Source organism: Cebus imitator, unplaced genomic scaffold (genome assembly GCF_001604975.1).
Source record: "Cebus imitator isolate Cc_AM_T3 unplaced genomic scaffold, Cebus_imitator-1.0 Scaffold20, whole genome shotgun sequence".
In the NCBI taxonomy this organism is placed as follows: Eukaryota; Metazoa; Chordata; class Mammalia; order Primates; family Cebidae; genus Cebus; species Cebus imitator.
The window spans coordinates 9,887,467-9,911,987 of NW_016107335.1; positions in this window are offsets into that span (position 1 = coordinate 9,887,467).

Consider the following 24,521-nt stretch of genomic DNA (forward strand, 5'->3'; position numbering starts at 1 on the left):
GGAAAACTTTCCCAACCTAACAAGGCAGGACAATATTCAACTCCAGGTAATACAGAGAACACCACAAAGATATTCCTCAAGAAGAGCAACCCCAAAGCACATAATCATCAGATTCACCAGGGTTGAAATGAAGGAGAAAATACTAAGGGCAGCCAGAGAGAAAAGTCAGGTTACCCACAAAGGGAAGCCTATCAGACTCACAGCAGATCTCTCAGCAGAAACCCTACAAGCCAGAAGAGAGTGGGGGCCAATATTCAATATCCTTAAAGAAAAGAACTTTCAACCAGAATTTCTTATCCAGCCAAACTAAGTGAAGGAAAAATGAAATCTTTTGTGAACAAGCAAGTACTCAGAGATTTCATCACCACCAGGCCTGCTTTACAAGAGCTTCTGAAAGAAGCACTACACATAGAAAGGAACAACCAGTATCAGCCATTCCAAAAAGATATCAAAATGCTGCACCCAGACCCATCTCACATGCAAGGATATACAAAGTCAAAACAAAGGGATGGAGGAAGATTTACCAACCAAATGGAGAGCAAGAAAATAATAATAATCATAAAAGCAGGAGTTGCAATTCTCGCCTCTGATAAAATAGACTTTAAAGCAACAAAGATCAAAAGAGGCAAAGAAGGACATTACATAATGGTAAAAGGATCAATGCAACAAGAAGAGCTAATGATCCTAAATATATACGCACCCAATACAGGAGCACCCAGATACATAAGGCAAGTTCTTAATGACATATAAAGAGACTTAGACTCCCACACAACAATAGTGGGAGACTTTAACATCACATTGTCAATATTAGACAGATCAACGAGACAGAAAATTAACAAGGATATCCAGGACTTGAACTCAGACCCGGAACAAGTAAACTTAATAAACATTTATAAAACTCTCCACCCCAAATCCATAAAACATACATTCTTATCAGTACCACATCACACCTACTCTAAAATTGATTTCATAATTGGAAGTAAATCACTCCTCAGTAATTGCATGGCATTTCACAGATTTAAATGAAATATTGGTTAGCTGCTTGTTTGTTATTTTCCTCCCTTATTCCTTCCTGTCTCCATTGTTAAGCACAATTATTGGCATAAAAGGGGTTTTCAATACCCATTTTTAGACTGCATTCTAGCCTGAGCAATAAAGCAAGACTCCTGTTCTTTCTCCCTCTTTTTATTCTTTCTCTCTTTCATTCTTTTTTTCTTCTTTTTCTTTCTTTCTTTTTTTCTTTCTCTTTCTTTTTTTCTCTCTCTAAAAAAAAAAAAGTTTGACCCAAATAAAGTCCCTGCTTATTAAAAAATAAAAGAAAAAGAGACACCAAAGGCTGGGAATATAAATACATACATACATACATATATATATACTTACAGCCCTAATATAAAAAACTCTCAAAACTAAAAAAGATAAGCTTATTAAAAAAAAAAATCCACCAATTGGAAAATGATGTTAACTAATGAGTGTGATGTCTATTTCACAGATGAGATATTTACTAAAAGTGTTAAGGTCTATAAAACCAGTCAGGGCTTGCTATGAACTATTGAATTGTTATTATTTTTTTGAAGGCAGAGTCATTTTATCTTTTTACTTCTTCCCACTTCAATCTTGCCCAAATTTATGTATAATATATATATTTATACATACATATATATAAATTTCAATTCTTTCCATTTCAATAGTTATCTTGTCCAAATTATATATATATATATATATACACACACACACACACATATATATATATATTTCAACTTTTATTTTAGATACAGGGTGTTCATATACAGGTTTGTTACATAGTTATAGTGCATCCAGTTAGCAAGCACAGTACGTAATAGTTTTCTACCCATACCCTGCTCTTTCCCTCCACATTCTAATAGTTCACAGTGTCTACTGTTCTCATATTTATGTCTGTCAGTGCTCAATGTTTTTATTTTAGCCAGGTTTCAGAAACAATCCCTATTTCCTTCAACTATTCAGTTAAGAATCATGTTGATCACCTCCCTCCCTCCATTCTTTCCTTCCTTCCTCCCTCTCTTCCTTCCTTCCTTCTTTCCTTCCTTCCTTCCTCCCTCTCTTCCTTCCTTCCTTCTTTCCTTCCTTCTTTCCTTCCTTCCTTCCTTCCTTCCTTCTTTGCATCCTTCCTTCCTTCCTGCCTCTCCCCTCCCTCCCTCCTTCCTTCCCTCCCTTCCATCCTTCCTTCCTCCTTTCCTTCCTTCCTTCCTTCTTTCCTTTCTTCCTCCCTAAGTTAAATTGCAGCATATGTTCCTGGAAAAATTAGGTGCGAATATAAATCAAATAATTGTAAGTCCATTACATTCACTATTATTAAAAGAGAAGTAAAAGTATAACTGCTATGCTATAAATATATCCATTGCTCTTAGAGAGATTTTTGCTAAGGAAACCTCTCTAACAGCAATGGATATATTTATAGCCAAAAAAATCTATTTTCCCAAATAAAGAAGGGAATATTTCCATCACCATGTAAAATTTTAAAATCTCATGTCTGTATTTTTCTGAAGGATCATTTAATTTTATGTTACTGTACTATTGTTGAAAAATTATGCCTAGTACATTGCAAATTCTACCATCTGCCTTCAGAAATTCTCCAGAATATCTTTCAAAGATTGATAAATTATTCATTTCCTGAGGTTATGCATCAGAGCTTTACAGCCCATAAATAGTAGATAGTAAATTATGCAGGGTATACCTTACAGACACAAAATTTGTAAAGGAACCCTGTATATGTTCTGTTTTCCATACAGAAAATGTGGTTTCATTCACTGATACGTTTTGACGTTCTTCCAGCGATTATGGAACTTTACCTAATCTAGCCATTTAATTTGCATCAAAATAGATAGGTTTTAGATTGAACCAATTTTAGATATATCAAAAAAAAACTGACTTCCCGCAGCATTTAATCTCCATTTGGAAAGAGCCGGTATATAGAAATCCTTTTGCTTTGTATCCTTTTCTGATCAAGCCCTAGACTTCACCACATATTTATACATTTGATAACAGAATTTTACCCTTCGCTCTTCATTTTTCTCATGTAAATTGAAATCCTTTTTCTTTTTCTGATCAATTCACTGCAAGACCAACCTGAGGTGAATTTTCACACATGAAAGGAGAGGTTGTCTGTGGAGCCGATTTGCCTACAACCATAACGTGATTATTTTGGAACAATGTGACATAACAGGACCTTCTGAGAGCCACCCCATCCTGCTATTCTGCCCACAGCTAATGAGCTTTTCTAGTTACAGACTCCTTGATATTTGTCGAAGTTAACTTTTAACTGTTAAAAACATGTAAATAAATAAGAGCAGTGGAGATTTCAGTTAGGCAATGTATGGCTGAACGCTTAGAGACTTCAGAAAGGCAGCCAGTTTTTGTAATAGTGTGAGGAACTCCAGGATATGGTGGTGGAAACAACCCTATACTCACTCTGACATGAGTTAAAAGCACAACTCTATGAACCTTCTATGAAGCAAAACACCATCATCACTTCCTACCTGTGTTTAGCTCTTGCATTTGAGTCAATGTGAGATATATCTTTCATCCCTCGAGAATCCCAGGACCATCACCTTACCATGTGTCAGTATCTACTAAAGTAGAGCATCTCTTAACCTTCATGCCTGCAATACCAACTCTAAGTATGAACTTGAACAAAATGTGTGTATGTTCACCAAAAGACACATTCAAGAATGTTTTTAGTGGTATTACTAGTGATAGCCAAAAATTAGAAGCAACCCAATGTCCACCATCAGTAGAATGAACAAAATGTGGTAAGTCTGTGCCATGAAACACTATGCTCAGTGAGAGTGAACATAACAATGTGAGTTAATCATGGAAATGAAGTCAGACACACACACACACACAAAACACATAAGTCATTTACATAATGTTCAAGCAGTAACATAGGGTACCAGAAGTCAAATAATATCACCCTTTGATGGGCAATATTACTATTTTTATAAATTAATAATAACTGAGAAGGATCTATAGGATTCTTTTGAAATTTTTGTGATATTACATTTTATTTCTTCTAATATCATCCTTTGATGGGCACTATTGATTAACTGAGAAGAATCAGTAGGATTTTTCTGCAATTTTTGTAATAATATATTTTCTTTCTTCTAATATCACCCTTTGATGGGCAATATTGATTATTATTCTTATAGTTAATCATAGTAACTGAGAGAGATCAGTAGGATTCTTCTGAAAGTTTTGTGATATTTTATTTCTTCATCTGGGTGCCAGCTACATGAGCATGTTCATTTTATGAAAATTCGTTGTCCTGTGCCCTTACAATCTGTCAGCATTTCTGTATGTAGGTCATATTTCAATAACAAGTGAAAAAAATCAAAAAGGTCTAAAAATAACCAAAACATATCAACTAGAAGAATGAATATTTTTCCCAAGTTATCATCTCACATACAATGCGGGAACCAAAACGCAATGAATTATCAGAAAAATGTAGAGTGTCTATCTTTTCTGTTACCAGTTTGAAACTTCCTAAAGAGATTGATTTTATCTGGAGTTCCACACATATCATGTAAATCAAAGTAGAGTTCTGATCTAGATGTGTCAGTTCATTGCATGATTTTTGAATGGACGTTCGACACTGAATAACTATACAGATCATCACTTAGAAACGGATCAAAATCATTTGGGGGAAAATTCTCTGACCCAACTTTGACATATGCAGCTGTTATGTTCTCAAACAAGAAAAAAAAAAATCACAGAAACTAGAATGCCATCCCATGCTTCCTTCATTAAAGGTCACTTTACTTTGTTGGCAAAATTAGAGCAGTGAGGAAGACCCAGTGCCCTCAAGGAATTTCCCATTTTGGGGATCTTTTGCAGATCTCACTTCCTGTGATGTCATAACCATGGACTTCATCAGAGCGATTCACACAAATCACAGCTGACAAAATTAAGCTGTGTCATATGCGGGTGACTGAAATGCACAGTCATGGTTTCCTCAGTTTTGCTGGCTGGGCTTTTTGATCCTCTGGAATGGTTTTGAAGCTGATGCTCCTACTGATTGAATTGGCACCCCTGATAGAAGTCTGATTCTTTCATCTCCCTTCCATTGTCTATTATCCACTCGCACAAGGATTTCAATTTAGGGGTGATCAAGAAAGTAACATCTAGTTTCAAGTAGTAATTGTCTCTTTTGATGTGATCTATTTTACATAACAATGAATAAAGATGCACATCTCTGGAGGATAACTTGACATTTTTAGAGTATTGTACGATTGGTAAGCAATTCGCCTCCTGAAATTTCGTAAGGAAAATTAGTCTTCCTCCATTTGTTTTGCATTATATTGTATTGATTGGTTGATCAGTTTTTGGTGTAAAAGACACTGAATTCAAGTGGCCTAGCCAAAATTTGTGAGGCAAGTTGCTTATAGGGCCAAGTCTGGGACCAGAAGTCACTTTTCCCGAGCTCTTTGAGTTGAAGGCATTCTTGCCTTGTGAAGTTACTTAAAAAACAATATATTATAATGCTGCCTGATAATACATATGACTGCATCTTTATGCATTCCTTTATCTTTATGATTTTGTCAACAGACTAAATCCATCTATTCGTATAAATCCAAAACACTTCACTCATTGTGGGGGCAGACACAAAGCTTCATATAAAATTTAATACATCTTGGTCCATCAGACTCTGAGCACTGAATCTTATAGAAGAAATAAACTCACCTTTCCAAACCCTTTGTTGTTCCCTAATACCAAATAAAGCAGGGGCAGGAAAAAGCTTAGTGTACCAAATGTAATAGGAAAACACATTAAATAGCTCAAGTGTTCTCCTTTAAATATTGTTCTTTATCAAGTGGAAAATCTACACAGTACAAATAGAGTAAGATATATTTTGAAAGTTTATTAAAAATATCAGGCAGTCTTGATCTTCTAACGTTGACATTTCTGCTCATTGCAATCAGATCCTCGGATTTTTCTCAAGCTGTTCGAGTTGGATTCAACCCACAGTAAATTTGTATTACTTTGAAACGTAGGAAATAATGGTAGACCCCCACGATTAATCCAAAACTTGAAAATATATGCATAGCAATTGGAATGGGAATGTAATTCTTTCAACTTTAATTATCACTTTTTAGGTGGAAACTGCAAATGAGAATGATGAGAAAGGAAAACATCTCTCTGTCTCAATTCCTCTTTCTACAGTTATATTACACCTCATATTTTAGGTCTGTTTTCCAGTCCCAGAGGGTTAGACCCTATGGTCTTTAAAAATAAAATCGAAAATGTCAACATGCACAGAAATAAAAATGGGCCACCATTATGTCACATAAATAGATGTGGAATGAGAGACTAGCCCTTTTTATTCATATTCACTTATGTATTAGGGGATTTTTATTCATTTACATTATATATAATTGGAAAGATGTTTGTCTTAGTTAGGGAAATATATTTTCCACATCTTGATAAGCATATTCCTCAGAATGCCAGACCCAAAAGATGATTCTTGGTAAATTATTTCTGTGTTCAACTGAGTTTGAGAGGCTGAATTCTCTGCAGCTCGTTCAGATATTAGGGAGCATAACAACCTAACAAAGACTCAGAAACCATACTGTAAAGACACCTGTGTAACCTAACCCCTTTCTAATGTTTCTAACCTTATTATCTCTAATAATAAAAACCTATTTCTTGAGAAACACATTAATAGCTTAAGAGCTATTGGGTGGTAGTAAAACACGGTGAGTGAAACAGGCATTAAATTATAATTAAAATAGTTATCATTAACTCCATTTTATACTTCTTTCTGTCATGTTATACTTTTGAATGCAGTCATGTGCCACATAGCGACATTTTGGCCAGCACCGACTGCTTATATGATAGTGGTCCCATAAAATTATAATTCCATGGTTTTACTGTACTTTTTCTATGCCTAGACATGTTTAGAAACACAAATACTTACCATTGTGTTACCATTGCCTGCTGCACTCAGTGCAGTCACATGCTGTACAGCTTTGTAGCCTGAGCAATAGGCTACACCCTCTAGCCTAGGTGTGTAGTAGACTGTGAGCTCTAGGTAGGTATTTTCACTCAGTGATGTTCCTGAACAATGAAATTGCCTGATGATGCATTTCTTAGAAGACATGCCCATCATGATGTGTACCTATAATTACTTGAGGGTACCCTACTACCCACCTTACTTTGTCTATGTGAATAGTACTCAAAATTCAAACAGTATGCCACGCTTCACTAAAACTTTTTTACACTGCGGCTTTAGGATAAATCTTCCTCTCTGTGTTTTCAGGTCCCTCTGTGTCATCCTTCATCTTGCCTGCACTATCATATGTTGTAATGGTCTGGTGACATCTTTGCCATTAGACATGCAAATTCCTTGCAGGTATAAAGACATCGTGCCTTTCATTTTCCATGTGGTATCCCACAACCGTTCTCCATCCATTTCAGCCGTGCTCTGTGCCCAGGAGGCCTCCTGTCACAGACTACGTTAGCTCGTTCCTCCGGCTTCGGTTTGCCCCAGGGGAGGCACAAACAGGAAGTAAGTGAAGAGAGGAATTTGCAGTGTTTCCTTGGGCCTTGGTCCTGGCAACTACAGCTCTTGAGAAGGGCCCAACCTCCACAGGTCCATCTGACAAAGAGCTCTGGTATCTATTGCCTCCCCCTTCCCCTTCAAACCCTGTTGCCTAATAGTAATGCCTTCCTTTGTTACTGATCCTAGGGGCTGCGAAGTCTTCTCTTGAACCTGTTCACCTTTGTAAAGAGTCCTTCCTTAAAGCCTCCATAGTTGAACAATCTGAGTGGAATCCTATTTGAGGCCACAGACCTGTCTAGTGCACATGTGTTACACACTGGAACACATTTTCTAGGGTAGTGCCTTGCATACATTGAGGATATATTTCCTATTATTAATTAGTTTATTTTTTGAGATGGAATTTCTCTCTTGTAGCCCAGACTGGAGTGAAGTGGTACGATCTCAGCTCACTGCAATCTCCACCTCCAGGGTTCAAGCAATTCTGCTGCCTCAGGCTCCTGAGTAGCTGGGATTGCAGGCACCCACCACTATGCCCCTCTTCACTTGTTCGTAAAACATTCCCTCATGTGAAGAGAGTAAAGCAATGAGTATGTGCTTCCTAATTTCTGTTTTCGACATCCACTAATGTTTTACAATCTTGGTTAAGATTGAAATTACTCTGCATAGGATTCCATGGTGCATATGTACCAAAGTTTCTTTATCCAGTCTATCATTGGTGGACATTTAGGTAGATTCCACGACTTTGCTATTGTGAAAACTGTTTCAGTGAACATATGCATGCATGTGTCTTTATAATAGAGTGATTTGTATTCCTTTGAGTAGCAAACTAACACAGGAAGAGAAAACCAAATACTGTATGTTCTCACTTATAAGTGGGACCTAAATGATGAAAATACATGGGCACATAGAGGGGAACAATGAACGCTGGGGCCTATTGGAAGGTAGAAGGTGGGAGGAGAGAGAGGATCAGAAAAATAATGAGTACTAGGCTTACTACCTGGATGATGAAATAATTCGTGCAACAAACCCCCATGACACAGGTTTACCGATATAACAAATGTGCACATGTACCCCTGAACTTACAATAAAAGTTTTTTTAAAAAGAAATTTCTCTCCCTTTATGGAGTTTGTTTACAAAACTAGGCAATCTCTCTCTAGAGCTTAACCCATAAATGGAGAAGGAAAGAAGGGAATCACTTTGTGATGAGTTGAGTGGTACCCTGATAAAAACAGATTTATAATAACACAATTCGCAGAAATGAATAGCTAATGATAATTTAACACTTTCTATGCACCAGGCGTTTTCTCTTGGCAAACTGCATCACAGTTTTACATTCTCGCAACAATTTTTTAAGGTAAATACTCCTACTCTTCCCATTGTACAGATGGATTATATTACAGATATGTGTTACAATGTATATTACCTTGTACAGATGAATAATATTAACGTTATGTTAATTATATTGTACAGATATAATTATTAATTAAGAAAATAAAATTGTGAAACATCACATAACATATCTAAAGATGAGCTGATGTCTCAATCCAATTCTATATTGAATTGTAGAATTTAGCTCTTAATCGGAAAGCTATATTGCTAATTTTGGACCAATTGAAATTCCCAAACTTCCCTGAATCATTTTCTTACCCTGGTCATCCATTTTCTTATTCCTGCCCCAATCCCTGAACGATTCCTTAATAGGTGGACGTGATAACAATGTATACAACTAGAATTTTTATAAGATTGCTGAAATTAGGGTGAACATCATGTACTCCTATGATTATACTGCAATTTTTTAAATAAGTCCTGCTATAAAAACAGTGTCTTTGGCGTTTTCAACCACATAACTGAGTAAGGAACATGTTATCTCCCAAAGTTACCCCACGTAACCTGTGCACTTCCCAGACTAGCCTTGAACTCAGTACAGTTGTCAAAGACTTTGTTTCCCCATAACCTTATGTATTAGTACTGTTTTCATTAAATTATTATTGTTTACTAAATTAATATAAATTTATATTAATTATAATATAAAACTTCAACTGCATGAGGCCGGGTGCTTGACCTCTGGAAGAGAGATTGACAGGAATTACACTTTAAGGAAGAGAAGCTTATTTTCTCAGGACACCTAGGATCCAAGCAAGGCTGCGCAGAGTGGGCTTTGCCTAGGATAATGAGGATCTGACCACATTTGTTTAATCTGTCCGTTTACCAGTGTGCTATAACATTGCCCACACCACTCTGCAGCATGCTTTGCAGATATCATCATTTCAGTAGAGTAAGCTGTACTTTTACTCTTTCCCAAGTTTATGTGCCGCTGAAGATTTACTGCCAATTTGATTTATGAACTTCCTTTGCTCAGTTCCGATATCAATAGAATGCATGACCCTATTCTTCTCCTTCTATTCAAAGTTTTCCTGAACATAAAAATAAGCTGTGTTAGATAAAAACACGTGTGATATTCTCTTTGCATTGGAAGACAGATCAACATAGGGGTATAAGGGGAGGCTTGTAAAATGAAAAAGACTACAATTCTAAATGTGAAAAGAATTCCACCCTGAAATATTTACCACTAGCACCTTAAGTAAGACATTTAGCTTTGGGGGTCCTCAGGCTCCTAAAAGTAGTACTAGAAAAATACTTCCTGCCCTAACTTCTTTGTACATAGCAAATCATATGTCAAAGTGCTTTGGAAGGAATAAAACATTATACAAAAATATAGTAGATTTGTAGTTTTTTAGTAACCTTGTCAAAGACTAGAGATAGAGTCATCAAACAGGTTTCCTCTTGCTTTCCCATCTTCCTGCATGAAGTATGACAAAGACAGTTCTGGAAGGAAGACATGCCTCTTTGCTTCCACGTCACACATTCTATCAATGCTTCTCCCCAACTCCTTAGTTCCTTCTATCCTCATGATGGTTTGGCTCCCAATTTCCCATCAATCTAGATTAAAAACCAGAGACATTAAAATAAAAAATCTGAGTAATTTTGAGAAAATAATTTTATCTCTTTGAGACAGAGGTTTTCAAATAGCTTTACTCTGAAGTTGGAATGTATTCTTTCACATATTTATTTTATATTCATCTGTAAGCAATATATATATTTTGCATGTTTTTAAAATTACTTAATGGAATACCATATACTCCATGTCATTCTGATTCTTTTTGCTTGTATATTATATTTCCAGGCTTATCTATATGGATATATAAATTCACATTTAAAAGTTTTAACTAGGTGCACATTTGTATGGCTATACCATTTTTTGTTCAATTTCCCATTAATTGCAATTTTAGTACTATATTATAGACAATGCTGCAATAAACACCATTGACTATGTCTTCATTTGCAACTGGGTGACAGATTCTCTGCTAAATTTCAGGATCAGAGACAATTTGCAGGATCAAATATGTTAAATATTGACAAGTTGTTTTGAAATGTGATCATGCCACCTTCCATGCTCATCAGAAACATGTAAATGTCTATTTCTCCACATTCACCCAAAACTTGTTTCATACTTTAATTTTTTCCCTTTTTTGTGAAATATGTAACATATGCAAAAGGGTGAAAAAAGAGCAATTTTAAAGACAAGATGAAGAGAAGGGAAGAAGAAAAAGAAATAAACATTTATGTGCCTACAACACAAATTAAGAAACAGAGCATTCATATTTCACCCTCTTTCCTGAACTTTTCTGCAATTTGGGTTTATCATGCTCTTGCTTTTTTCATAGTTTTGCCATATATTAATACACAAATAAGCAGCATGTTAATTAGGTTGTTTTTGAACTTCATATAAGTGAGACATAAAAATTTGAATTCTTTTATACCTGATTTCTTTTGCTCAACATTGTATTTTAAATGCATCCATGTTATTGAGTATAGCTTTAGATTATTTTCACAACTATAAAGTATTTCACTTAGAGAATACAAACAATGCTTAATTACTGTTAATTGACATTTAGTTTTTGTTCAGGTTTTTGTATTCATGTTTTTGCTCTAGTTTTCTTGTTATTTGCCCTTGCTGCAAAATCCAGAGAAGCTCTTTATGTTGTGGTAGATTTCCTCTGAAGGCAGCCATCATCAATTGTGTCCTTACTGTTTTCAAATGTTTTTACATCCATCAAGCAATGGAGTCAGTTTTCCATCTGCTAGAATCTGGGCTGGCCTTGTGATTTGCTTTAATCAATAGCATCAGGCAGAAATAATACTGCGCAATATCAGACCTAGATTGTATGGGGCCTGGAAGCTGCCACTTTCCCTCTTGATTTTATTTCACCCTTATTATTAAAAAATATTTTAGCTAGGTATAGAAATCTAAGCTAACTTTTTTTTTAGGACTATGAGGATACCTTCCACTATCTTTTGGCTTTAATATTGCTGTTAAAAAGTAAGCTATTCCTCTGATGGCCGGTTCTTGAAGGCATTCCCTTTCCTATCCACAGTCCTGCATGCAGTTTCTCTATACTTCTTTAGGCAAAAACCTCTTATTCATTCAATACTCTGTGTTATTTAGATATACATACCTTTATTTATATAACTATTTATTCATATATGTATGTATGCATGTATGTATTGAGATTTAATTCTTTTAATATGTGAATGGTTTCTTTTATCATTTATAAAGAATTCTTAGCAACTCTCTGGGAAAATGTTTATCTTCCTTAGCCGTTCTCTGCTCTCCTTCTAGGACCTTAATTAAATATATTGTAAAACTTGTTTTCTTACCCTTTAAATCTCATGATTTTTATCATGGTTTATTTTGCAATCTTTTTGTTTCTACATGTTATATCTAAGCAACGTCTTCTTACGTATATTCATGTTTATTAATTTTATTGTTGCCTATATTTAACCTGGCACTAATCCTATTCATTGAATTTGTAGTATCAACTGTTAAGTTTTCACTTCTAGAAAATCTTTTTTTTTTTTTCAAATATACTAGGTCGCTTTATAGTTTCTTGTTATATACAGATATTTTCAGTGTTGTCTTTGAGTATTTTAAACATAGTATAATGTGGTGATTAATTTTGTGTCAATTTGACTAGGCCAAGGATGCTCAGATACCTGATTAAACATTATTTCTGACTGTGTCTCTGAGAGTTTTTCTGAAAGAGATTAGCATTTAAATCAGAGGACTGCATAAATGAATCCCCCTACTATGCATAGGCATCATCCGGTCCACTGAGGGCCTGAATACAATGGAAACGTGGAGGAAGGTTGAATTAACTATACCTGATCACTTGAGCAAAAGCATCCATCTTCTTTTGCCTTTGGCTCTCCTGGTTCTTAAGCCTTCAGACTCAGACTGGACTCTACACCATCAGCTCTTTGCCACGCAGACCTTTGAACATTCCATTGGCTTGTCTGAGCATCCAGCTTGCAGATGGCAGATTATGGCACTTCTCAGCCTCCATAATTGTATGAGCCAATTCCCTATAAAATTCTTTATAGATATATCTCTCCAGTTGTTTCTGTTTCCCTAAAGAACCCTGACTAATACAGTTAGTATAATTTCTTTACTATTTTTATTAGATGTTTCTAATATTTGACATCTTTACCAGTTTATTTTGGATTTCTGTTTTGTTTTATCCTTTTCTTCTGATGGTTCATTGCCATGGTTCCTTATTTCCTTGTATATTTATTATTTTTTAACTATATGGTCTAATTGTCCTTGAAAAATTATTTGTGGCTTTACTATGAGACCTGTGATGAAAATTAATACTTTCTTCCAAAGAAGTGAGTATCTTCCTCTCAATCCTGTATTTTCTTTGGTTAGGCACCTAGGGACTTTCAGTCAGGAACTAGTTTAAACTAAATTCTAAATTAGTAAATTTTTGGACTACTCAGGTGATGCACACAGGGATTAGAAAACTTTTCTTTTTCTTCTCTCGTGTTCAGTGCAAAACCAACTTTCCTTGTGACTGTTTGAGGCTGGGGCAGGAAAGGTTTATTTCTGATTCACTGCTTCTCTAAATTTGTAGCTACAGAGGATTCCAGCTAAAAATGAAAAGAATACCCTACTAGTTCTGGGTTTTAAATTATTCATTCTTCATCTCTAAGGTCCATTTAAGATTATCAAATGATCTGAAGGCTGTGGCAGCTTGACTGCTTTGTTTACATCTCTGTATTTCCCTAGATTTTTCCCTGGTAATTTCTTAGTATTTGCATTTTAAGTTTTTAAAAAAGTTTTTGTCTGCATTTTCAATTATTTTCAGTGGCCAGATAGGCCCAAATAACCTATTCTTCCATATTCTAGGAAGTAAACATCCATCCATCAATTGTTAAAATTTTATTATATTTTTAATAGCCAGATGTTTAATTTGATACTTTTCCAAATCTGCTTAAATGTTTATTTCTTTTGTTTATGATGCTTTCAGACTTCATTTCTTTAACAAGCTAAACCAAATTATTTTATGTTCTATATTCTATAGTGTACAGATCTGACAGCTAAAATTATTATTCCTATGACACTCAGTCATAAAATCTTTTCTCATTACTTATTAATTTCTCAATTGGGAGCTAATTTTCTTAGACTTTTATCAGTAAAAGTAATTTGAAGCCCAGTTTAAGACATATTTCACTGGAGATTCTTTGTGTTTGCTTCTTCCAGGCTCTTTGAGATGCCTCCAACCTAGCATGATTATAAATTAAATTTTCAGCTTAGTATTTTGTGCGTCATACAAATAGCTGATTTCATCTACAGCTGTAAAGGTGAGTTTTATATTCAGAAAAATGTTCTACTCTTGTCGAGGCAAAGGTGGGTACTTGTGGTTCTTCTCTTGCTTACTCTCTGAGCTGATCACACATTGCATATTCTTACTTAGCGGAGGGGTCTTTGATTAGAACTCACCCTGCAAAGGGACACAGCCTCTCTCTCTGGTCCTCCTCCACACACAACCCATTGAGACTCAGTACTTAGCCCACCAGAAATGTGCACACCTTTCATGGTCAAAGCCAATGCCAACACTACCTTACCTTTGGAGAATTGTACTTTCTCTTTTGATCTTTTTTTTTTCTTACTCCTTTCTTTCTTAGTCTTAAGAAAGATATTTTACATATTTACCTTTCGTTTTTATATGTTTGACAATGAAAGGTGTTCCTCTTTCAGAGAATCATATTCTGAAAAATGGAATTCATCACATGCTTTCAAACCTTCCTAATTGTCTTTTCTTTCAGTCTGACCTCCATTGATGTTCATTATATCCCCTATACATCACACTTACCTAAATTTTGAACTTAATAAATGTTTGGTGAAGTAAATTGTTGCAAAATAAGAGAAAATGTGTTAGTTATTTTTCCAAATGAGTAATATGTGATTGGCAAAAAAACAGCATATGAAAAATGCCTTTCTTGACCACTTTTTAACTTTGAATTTTATAGGTATTATTAATTTGCAAAAATAACAATTAAACTAATTATTGTATGAGTTATATTGTCTTTTAACTATTATGTTGTATGTGGTAACACAAAGTTATGTGTGACCTTAGAATTTACCCTACAAATATTAGAAATGCACATCTATCTTCCTCAATTTTTATAATCTTTCTAGTCTTTCTATTATCAACATCATTATTAGATAGTATTGTAGATGTATGCAAGAGCTTCATCCAATAACTAAATGGGTTTTGTGGAGATGAACAGTTGAAAATTTAGTCTGATTTACCTACTTAACACCATTAATCTCAGGCCAAAAACAGAGTTTGCTGTCTGAAACAGCTTTCAACTATTAATAGACATGTAATTTATACTCAGTCAAGTCTATGTGTGGTTAGTGGTGGGAGGTTTTTGAATTGTGAGGGTAATATATAATGACATCCCTTTTCACTCAAAAACCTAAAGGAACCATAATAAATGCTTTAAAATTCTCAAAAGTAAGGAAGGAACAAAAGACTATCAACTTTGGCAAGTTGGGTAAGCAGTGTAACACAGAACACACTATTGAATAATCACAGAGGGGCTTCCTGGAGACATTATTCTCAGAAAATCACAAGGATCCCAAGCAAGGAACTTGGAAATTACTACCATAGATACCCTGTCCAAGATCATCAACAGTCCTAAATCCAAAATATTTGAGCCCAATTCTCACAATTTATATTTACTCAACACAGAGAACTTCTTTCAAATCACTTGAGTTTAAGAATGTTATAATTCTAGGCATTTATCTGAAAAAGAAGATTTAAATGAAATTTTGTTATAATTGGAGCTTTCAAATAACATCAGATAAACCAGGGTGACTTCAACTAATTATTTTGTTTCCCCCTGCTCATTTGGAATGTAGGTGCAACCTTTCTAGCCAATTTGTAAAATAAGAAACACACGACCCTTTCTAGGGTCTAGCATTTATGTCTGAGCTTAGTGCTGAACAGAACGTTTGAATTATTGGCATTATTAGTGGGGACACTACGTAGTGACAATCTAATAGGAATTAGTTCAAAGTCTGATTTGTTATTTCAGTAAACCTTAATCTTTCAGAGAGTTGTGTTTGCTTTTTTGTAACCCCTCCCCACCAAAAAAAAAAAAAAAGCTTGTACACCATAATTTCTTTTCTAGAAGAAAATTAAAAATGAGAACGGTCTTATAAAAACAAGAATATTTTAAGATAGCGGTAGCGGTACATGACTTTTCCTGCCTAAGTGAGAATTTCCTGTCGAGAGAGTTGACAAAGCGGGTTTGAGGCAGCTTTCCTGTAATTAATTTTCTTTGTGTGTGAATTTAATACTGATGCAAAGGTGTTACTCATTTGACATCTCCAAGGCTTAATGTCTAACCATCCAACAGGAAAGGAATAACACGGCTTCCCAGAATTCCTCATTAATTAGCTTCAATCCTCACTCAACGATACTCATCCACTCATCTAAGACTGCTAATTGTTATCAATTGAATGATTTTCAGGATGAAATCAATACTTACGAAGAATATAACTCATTTACATTGCTTGTTGAACAGCTAGGTGACAAGAAATGTTCATACTTATGACTCTGGGCCAGATTTGAACTTCTACTAAACAGAGAGATAGCATTATGTATGCAAAGAGCATTAAACTTGAAATAACAATGACTGGATTCTTGTTCTACCTGATGATGGATAAATTAAATAACCTCAGGGCTATGAGACTTCATTTCTTCAATGGCAAAATACAGATGAGGTCAAAGTCTTTTCTATTGGTAAATATTTTTTAAATTGTGATTTCCAGGACACTAATCAAACTCCATGGTTTTATGTAATCGAGAAAGCTCAAAATATATATATATATATTTTGTAATGTCACAACTATTGTGTTAAATATCTCTCCACTTTAGTCAAGAGAAAAATAAGAACTTTGAAATATCTGCATCTATTTCATTTTCTCTTTCTATTCAATGTTTGGCTTTTACAGTGAAACTAACTGAGATATTTGAGAATATAAAGGGTTTTGGATGAGTGAACATTGAGTGACTGAAGCTCTCAGGAAAGAATTTAAAAGATCTCAGAGGCATGCAGCCACGTTATATAAACATATTTTGAACTGTACCATCCTATCTATAGTACTGGCGCCACAGTTGCATTAAGTGAAATTCTATCCAAAAATTGGGAAGGTGCTCTGAGTTTGTTTGTCTGCTCTTCTGTTCTTTCTCAAAATCCTTAAATGAAAATGAAGGTAGTGTAGACAAATGTGCCCAGTCTTAAAAAGCTCCTAACTGGACCGAGAATATTTTAATTGCAGTCAACTTTGTCAAAACTGTCATTCCAGCCTCAAAGTGATTCCTAGGGGGAACTTCAAGTTACATTAATTTTTTTAGATGGTCATTCTTTTGAACTCTAAGAAAATGTATTGCTCCTTCATTTTTCTTTTGCTTTTTAAAAGAAAAGATGGGAGGAAAATGGAATAGAAATAGTTACATCTCTAACTTCTGAAATCCAACAGACTGCTTCTATGCCAGTCTATTAGAGTTGTCATGAAAATGCATTTACTTATCTTTTATGCATGCCTCCCCTGCCCCATCAACTAAAATAAAGTTTGTATTTATTTCTTCTGGAAATATCCAAAGTGGCCCTGGCTAAGCTTCAAATCTATTTTTCTATATGCTGTGGCTTTAAATGTTGCCGTCTGTACTTGGCAAACAGAGATAACTGGAGTAAGCTCAACAATAACTGAACTTGAAAAAAATGCAAGGGCAACTGACTGTCAAAAAGCAAATTATGATTTTCATTTGATGAATTGTAAAACCCTTTGATGGTGCTAGTAAGCCTTCTCCTCCTTATATTTCTTATCCTTTGAAATAATTGCTATGAGTTATTTGTTTTACCCAGGTTTTAAACAAGAAACATGTATCTTTTCCATTTGCATGCTGTACTGTACAGAATATAAGAATTCATCCTTTCATGATAAGTGTGTCTGAAAGTTATTGTTTTAGTCTGTGCCAATGACACAGCTCAACTTGGATGGAGGAGTAGACATGAAGGCTGCTACACGTGTTTGAATGAAACGATATGAATATTCACTACTAAAATTATCTGCCCAGAAATGACCTTGATAGCCATCTTTTCCATTTATCATCTTTACTACATGATTATTTAAACTAATTCGGATTTTTTTTAGAAATCATATTTTCTTAAGAATTCAGCCTCTTCCCTGAGCAGTAGCCTGGTTTCTCCCTCACTAGCAGAGTAAGGAAGTCACCTCTTTTCTGTTTGACTTGAATCCCTCCTGATCTTTTATATTAATTGTTTCTGATACATAAGAAAGAAATCCAATTTCTAAATCTATTTATGCTTTTAAAAATAAATGTTGCCATATCTATCTATCTGTCTATCTGTCTGTCTGTCTGTCTGTCTGTCTGTCTATCTATCTATCTGAATAGGGCAAATATAAACATGGCAACATTCATTTTTAAAAGCATTAGAATAGCATATTCTGTTTTGAGAATCCCAATTATACAGAAAATGATAGACCTGTATCTCAGATGAAATCATTTGGAAACAAACAGCAGTGAGCAATCATAACATTGGACATCTTTTAACTCCATTCTACCTTAGAAATGTGACTTCAAGCAAGTTGCCCAGTCTCTCTGGGCCTCAATTTCTTTCGTTAGTGGAATGAGGAATTTTTTTTCTCTGCTTATTTGTTTATTGTCCTCAAGAAAAAATAATATTGTCAGTCTCCCTCACTCCTATATCCCCTTGTCTAGCAGAGGACCGGGTAGTGCCATTGCTGGGTTGTCTAATGAGGACTGCACCTTTTTTGAGATCTGGCGGGTTTTGTCATCAATATTTTTCCTTGGGTTATAGCAAACAAATACTATAAGTTTGCCATCAATCATATTTTGCCAGGAATTACGCCTAAATTTTTGTGAGGCATTTAGTTGAATTTGTCTTTAGGCAACAATGGTAGATTTTTTTTTCCAAAAAGAAAAATATTCTTCAAGAAATTTAGGAATAACCCCTAAAATGAAAATTTGTTATATATTCTGTCTGCAATTTTTAAATACGATATTATGATCCAGACATTGATTTTTTTCCATGCTGCTATGAAAAATAAAATAAAATCATGACTTGATTTCCCCTGAGACCCCACATACCTAAATTTTCTAGGTTTCTGGTCTCTGTTTACTATATAATAGTGATGGAAAATGGGTAAAGAAATAAAGCAAAATTAAGTGATTAAGTGGAAACTTGTGGAAGAGAGGGTCACTCAGTGAAGCGCAGGTGAGTTGAGGGAGCTGAGGTGGAGGAGAGATGCCTTTTCAGAGAAGGGGTTCAAAAAAACTATGGGGGTTTTGCTGGCTCTGCAAAGATAAATTTCAGTAGAGATGATCATGAGAAAACATCCTATGGTACATTTATAAAGTTACTTATAGGAGGCACTGTAATGAATTTTATTTATTGGAAAAGAACTAGAAGGGAATGTGAACACAAGAAAATAGTTCATGTGTTGGAGTAGTAAAATAATAACCATTTGTATTTATTCTGTATTATTCTTTTGTTACTACATTCAGGAAAAATACAGAAGAAAAATAGATAGGCAATACACTAAATTAACAGAAAGAGAGGATTTTTTTGTTTGTTTGTTTATTTAAAGACTTTGAGTGAAGACCTACAAGTATGCAGGTTATTTTCTCTCTTTAAGTCTTAAAAATTTGGAATAGGCCAGCTATCAATAGCCCTGTTTAATAAATAAAGCCATTACATCTAAGAAAATCCTCAGAGTATTGTAAAAGTGAATACACACGATCACTTGGACACACATCATTTGACAGCAGATTGCTTTCTTCTCTAGAGCTTCACACATACTATTTCACTTTTTGGAATCTAACATTGCTTCCTAAAATTAAAACATCCAGATGTGTTTGGTTTTACCAATTGCACTAAAATACAGTTTTATTTTTACACTCTTGTTCTCCAACATTGATCATTTAAAGTCACTTTTCACTGTGCAATTTATTAAAATGCTGTCTTTATCTTTTTCATGACTGTCTTTGTCTGGCCTTCTTATTAGAGCCTCAACAAGATTTGAGCAGTATAAAGCAATCGTGGAACAGAAAAAAAGAGAAAGAATTCTTGGTTGGCAGCAATAAGAAAGCCTGGGTATCTCACTGCTTTGGCTATCACTGAAGTGCCCTCTGTGTGTGAAGGGCCATGGGCAGTGCTGAGTTAGTCACTAGACAATGAAGAAAAACGGCAGTGACTATTGAGGACCTGACCAAGCTGACTACTAGCCTTACTACACCCACCTCAGGCTTCACCAGAAGAAACAAACCAATTCTGATGGGGATTTTTGACATAAATACTGTCAGAATGTCTAGTCAAATGTGTTTCTCTTATGGGTTTCAAAGCAAGTGACTCAGCTGATCAGTCCTTTCCAATCTAAAGTCACACTGGGACCTGACACATCTCTGGTACTTAAAGCATGCATCTTGAAACTTAAGAAGCTATGCTAATACTGGGCTCAAAATGTCCTCTCCCACATTCTCCACTCCAAAACAAGACTGCAGTTTGGAAGAAAAGGCAAACGGCTATGTTGTCAGATGTACACATGTACTCACTCCAGGCTCATTTTATAATCCAGGCAGGGTTTCCTATATGTGATACTGTCTATCTATGAGCCTATGACATTGAGACTCATGAACACCGTGCATATTCTCACCATCTCCCCACTAGAAATGCTCATTTGTGCCACATTTTTCATTCAAAGGACACTCTTGAGCAAATAAGGTAAATGGACACTCTTGAGCAAATAGGGCAGACGAACTGCTGGCTAACCTGTCTTCAAGTATTGTAGTTCCTCATTCTGCAGAAATACCTATTAGTAAATAGAAATAGATACACAAGTCTCTCTCCCACCTCTACTCTCTTGTAATTGTATTAGATTTACAAGGTAAATCGGAAAGTGGCACCCTGACCTCAATTTATCATTGCATTTAACACTTGCTTTTTCTAGAGGGCTTCTGGCAGCTGAGTTTGATTCCAGAGGTCAATCTCAACACTTCTTACTGCATCCTATCTCACTTGATGTTAGCATCTGCCTTCCCCTACCCTCCCATTATAGCCAACAAACCCATTTGGACTGGCTGTGGAGACACCATGGTTTCCAGCAGAGCCTGTTTGCGGAAATGAACTGAAAACCATTGATTAACTTAACACTTGTCTTTGCAAAAACATTTTGGTCACAGCTTCTGCACACACACACACACACACGCATACACACACACACACACACCCCACCAGCAGCAGCAGCAGCTAACACAAAAACCATCCATCATTTTTAACCAGCCCTTCAATCTGTCTTCTTCATCTACTTTGACCAAAAATGCTGAATAAGAAAAGTGTTGGGTGTTTCCCTCTGTTGTTTTTCATTCTTTTGTACTCAAAAGTCCTACAAGAGCTTTATAGGGTAGCTTTTTCTGAAAACCCACAGACTAGAGAGAAAATTCAACTGTAAGCTAGCCATCCATTAGAATTTTTCCTTGCCACCATGGATGACATGTAAAGGTGCCTTCTTTATTAGCTGGGGAAAGAAGAGTTCCAATCCAGTCAATGTGAAGCAGCTAGTGCTCTGGAAAATGAACCTAGGAAACTTTTCTCACCATCGCGAGCTGAGCTAACCTGATAGGCCGTGGGAAAGGACAGCATATTACTCTGGGTAAATGAGAAGCACATAGAAAATAAAATTGTTAGGTTTTGCTTGGAATTGAAAATTGTTGAAGGTTGAAGACTTTAATGTAGGGAGTTTATCAACAGCCACAGAATCAGTGGCTTTATCACGCAGCAGTGAGGTCTGCAAAAAGCCACTTCCTGCTGATGAAATTATAGACCTAGAGATTTGGGTCCAGATTTTATACTCAGGAAGCCCTTAAGAACTTGTTTTCTGCTGTCATGCTGAGGGAATTAATAGATTAGACATTAACCACTAAAATTTTTTAGGTATCCCCCCAAATATAACATCTAGTGAAAGAGCAGAGTGCCCTTAAATTTCATAATATAATATAGAACACTTCATTTTATGTGAAGGTCATTTGTAATAGATTCTAAAGCAATGTTTTACATGGGGTAAACACCTAGTAAATGGGTGGATCATGCCTTTAATTTAAACTTGCCTTATTCCCTGAAAAAAGAGAGGGAGTGACTATAGGCAAAGCTCAGGTTGGATAATATTTTTCTGTTACGTATATTTTCTATTTGTTAATATAATTTAGAATTCCATAGACGTCCATACTGATATACTGTTCCAATTATTTTGTGAATTTAAAAAATATTTTAATTGAAACAAACAACAAATAATTTAGAGACTTAAATATATATTACTTTGTGGGGTTAATTTGGTTTTTACATTTTTTGTATAGTGCTGTGAAAACATTAATTACAGTCATTTAATATTTATTTAGCAACTGCTACATAGTAAAATTATGTAAAGTAGGCAAAAAATAAAATGATTGTTAAATTCAATAGAGTCTATTCTTGTGGGCACTGGATATATATATATATATATATATATAGTGTTTGAAAACTCATGGAATTGAGCATATTTATTATCATTCAATTAATAATATCAGAACAGAATCTCTGACTTAAAGAATATCAGAATATTCTAAGGGAGACATAGAAGTAAAACAATAACCATAATATTGTGTGATACATTTACATTAAAATTGTGCTCAAAATATTAAGAATGCTTAGAAGAAATGCTCTGAAGAGGACACTTAACTTTGCTAAGCAACTTCTAAGATGTGGAGATTCTTGAAACAGATCTTTAAAAAGTCACAATGGGAGAGGAGTTTATTCCAGGCAAAGGAACAGCTCAGAGAACTTGGCATTCAAAGGAATAAACAGATCAAAAAAGCTGTACTAGACTGTGTTTAGAGATATGATGAGAGATTGGTTAGAAAGGAGAGCTGAAATCAGAATATTAAGGACTCCTTCAAGTCTAAACTTTATAATAAATCAATTAGAAATAAAGAACTTAAAGACATAAAAGTTGATTAGAAATTTTGGGTAGAAAAACTATGGAGGATGAATAGAAGGCTAACCAAACTGAGACAGAGAGACTAGAAAGAAGCAGCCATTCTGTAATGTGATCCTCACTAGATCTTTATATTTTTTACTGTTTATTTTTAGTGGTATGTAATACCTATAAGAAAGATTAGCAAATTCAGGAAGCAGAGTTTAACTTATGTTATTCAAAAGTTGTTTGCCTGCTTGAATGTATTGGCATGGATTGAGTTACCTCAAGAGTTGACTATCCTCATGTTTCTGCTATGAAATGCAAAACAAATTCATTTCAACTACATTGTTAGAAATTTAAATAATCATCGCTTATCTCTAGGAACCAATAACTGAAAGAAAAATACTTCATCTTAATTAAAATAAAGTGTTCATCCTGATAAGATGAATTTGCAAATTATTCTTCCTTGCTAAGGAATATCCACTCTTCTACTTTTAGATGTTCCACAAACATCACATTACATATTTTCAAAGCCTTTCTATGATTACTTAAGACAGTTACATTAATCCCTTGTAGAATTGCCATCAGGGACGTTTCTAATATCATTCTATATGGAATTCTTCTTTAACATTACACTACAGACACAAACAAACAGGTTAAAATGTTTTTCTATGCATTGGCTGCATGACCTTGGGCAAATTATTTAAACTCTTAGTGGTTTCATTTTCTCCTCACTAAAATGAATATAGTAAAAGCCTAATAGATTGTATGTAAGGATTTGGCAAGAGAGCCTATATGAGTTACTTAACACAGTACCGTCACTTAGTAAGCACTCAGTAAATAAATCTTAGCATTTATTGGCTTTCGAGGATAGGATTTGGCTAGGGAAATGTTCATTTAAAAATGTAAAAGAAAAATAATCTATGTGCCCACAATAGAATAGGCCAATGATTATTGCCTGTTGAGAAATATTGGCTTTGAGAAAAATTAGAAATTTTACCTGTGACTGGCTTCACAGATGTTTTCCCTTTGAAGAAATGACCTCATTGTAGGAAAAAAGAAATCAAATCCCTAATGATATAAATATCTGAATTTATGTTATTCATAAGCTGCAAGACCATAACTTTAAAAAAAAAATTTGGTGTCCTGAAAGGGCAGAGTGTAAGTCTTTTTAATTATACATTTGAAAAACAAGATCATAATTTTTAATCAAGGAATATAAACATCTTCTTCAATACCTCTAATAAGTAGAAAGAATAATGCAATTTAATCTGAGAAAAATAGACAAAAGTAAATAATTCTCCCAGTTTAAGGCTGAGATCCTTGACATGTATTAATCGCTAAATGTACACTCAATTATTTTTTCCAAAACATTAATAGATGTAAAATATATATGATATTTTAATTGATGTTTTATGAAAAAGATATAAACCATGAATTCATAATATAGTTAATACAAAATAGCTTTCCCTTATACCTTTATCATTTAATTATGAAGAATTATTTTAAATATATGCAATATATGCAACTACATAGTAAGGTTTTTTTGTTTAATTGTGAAGAATTTTAGAGAGAAA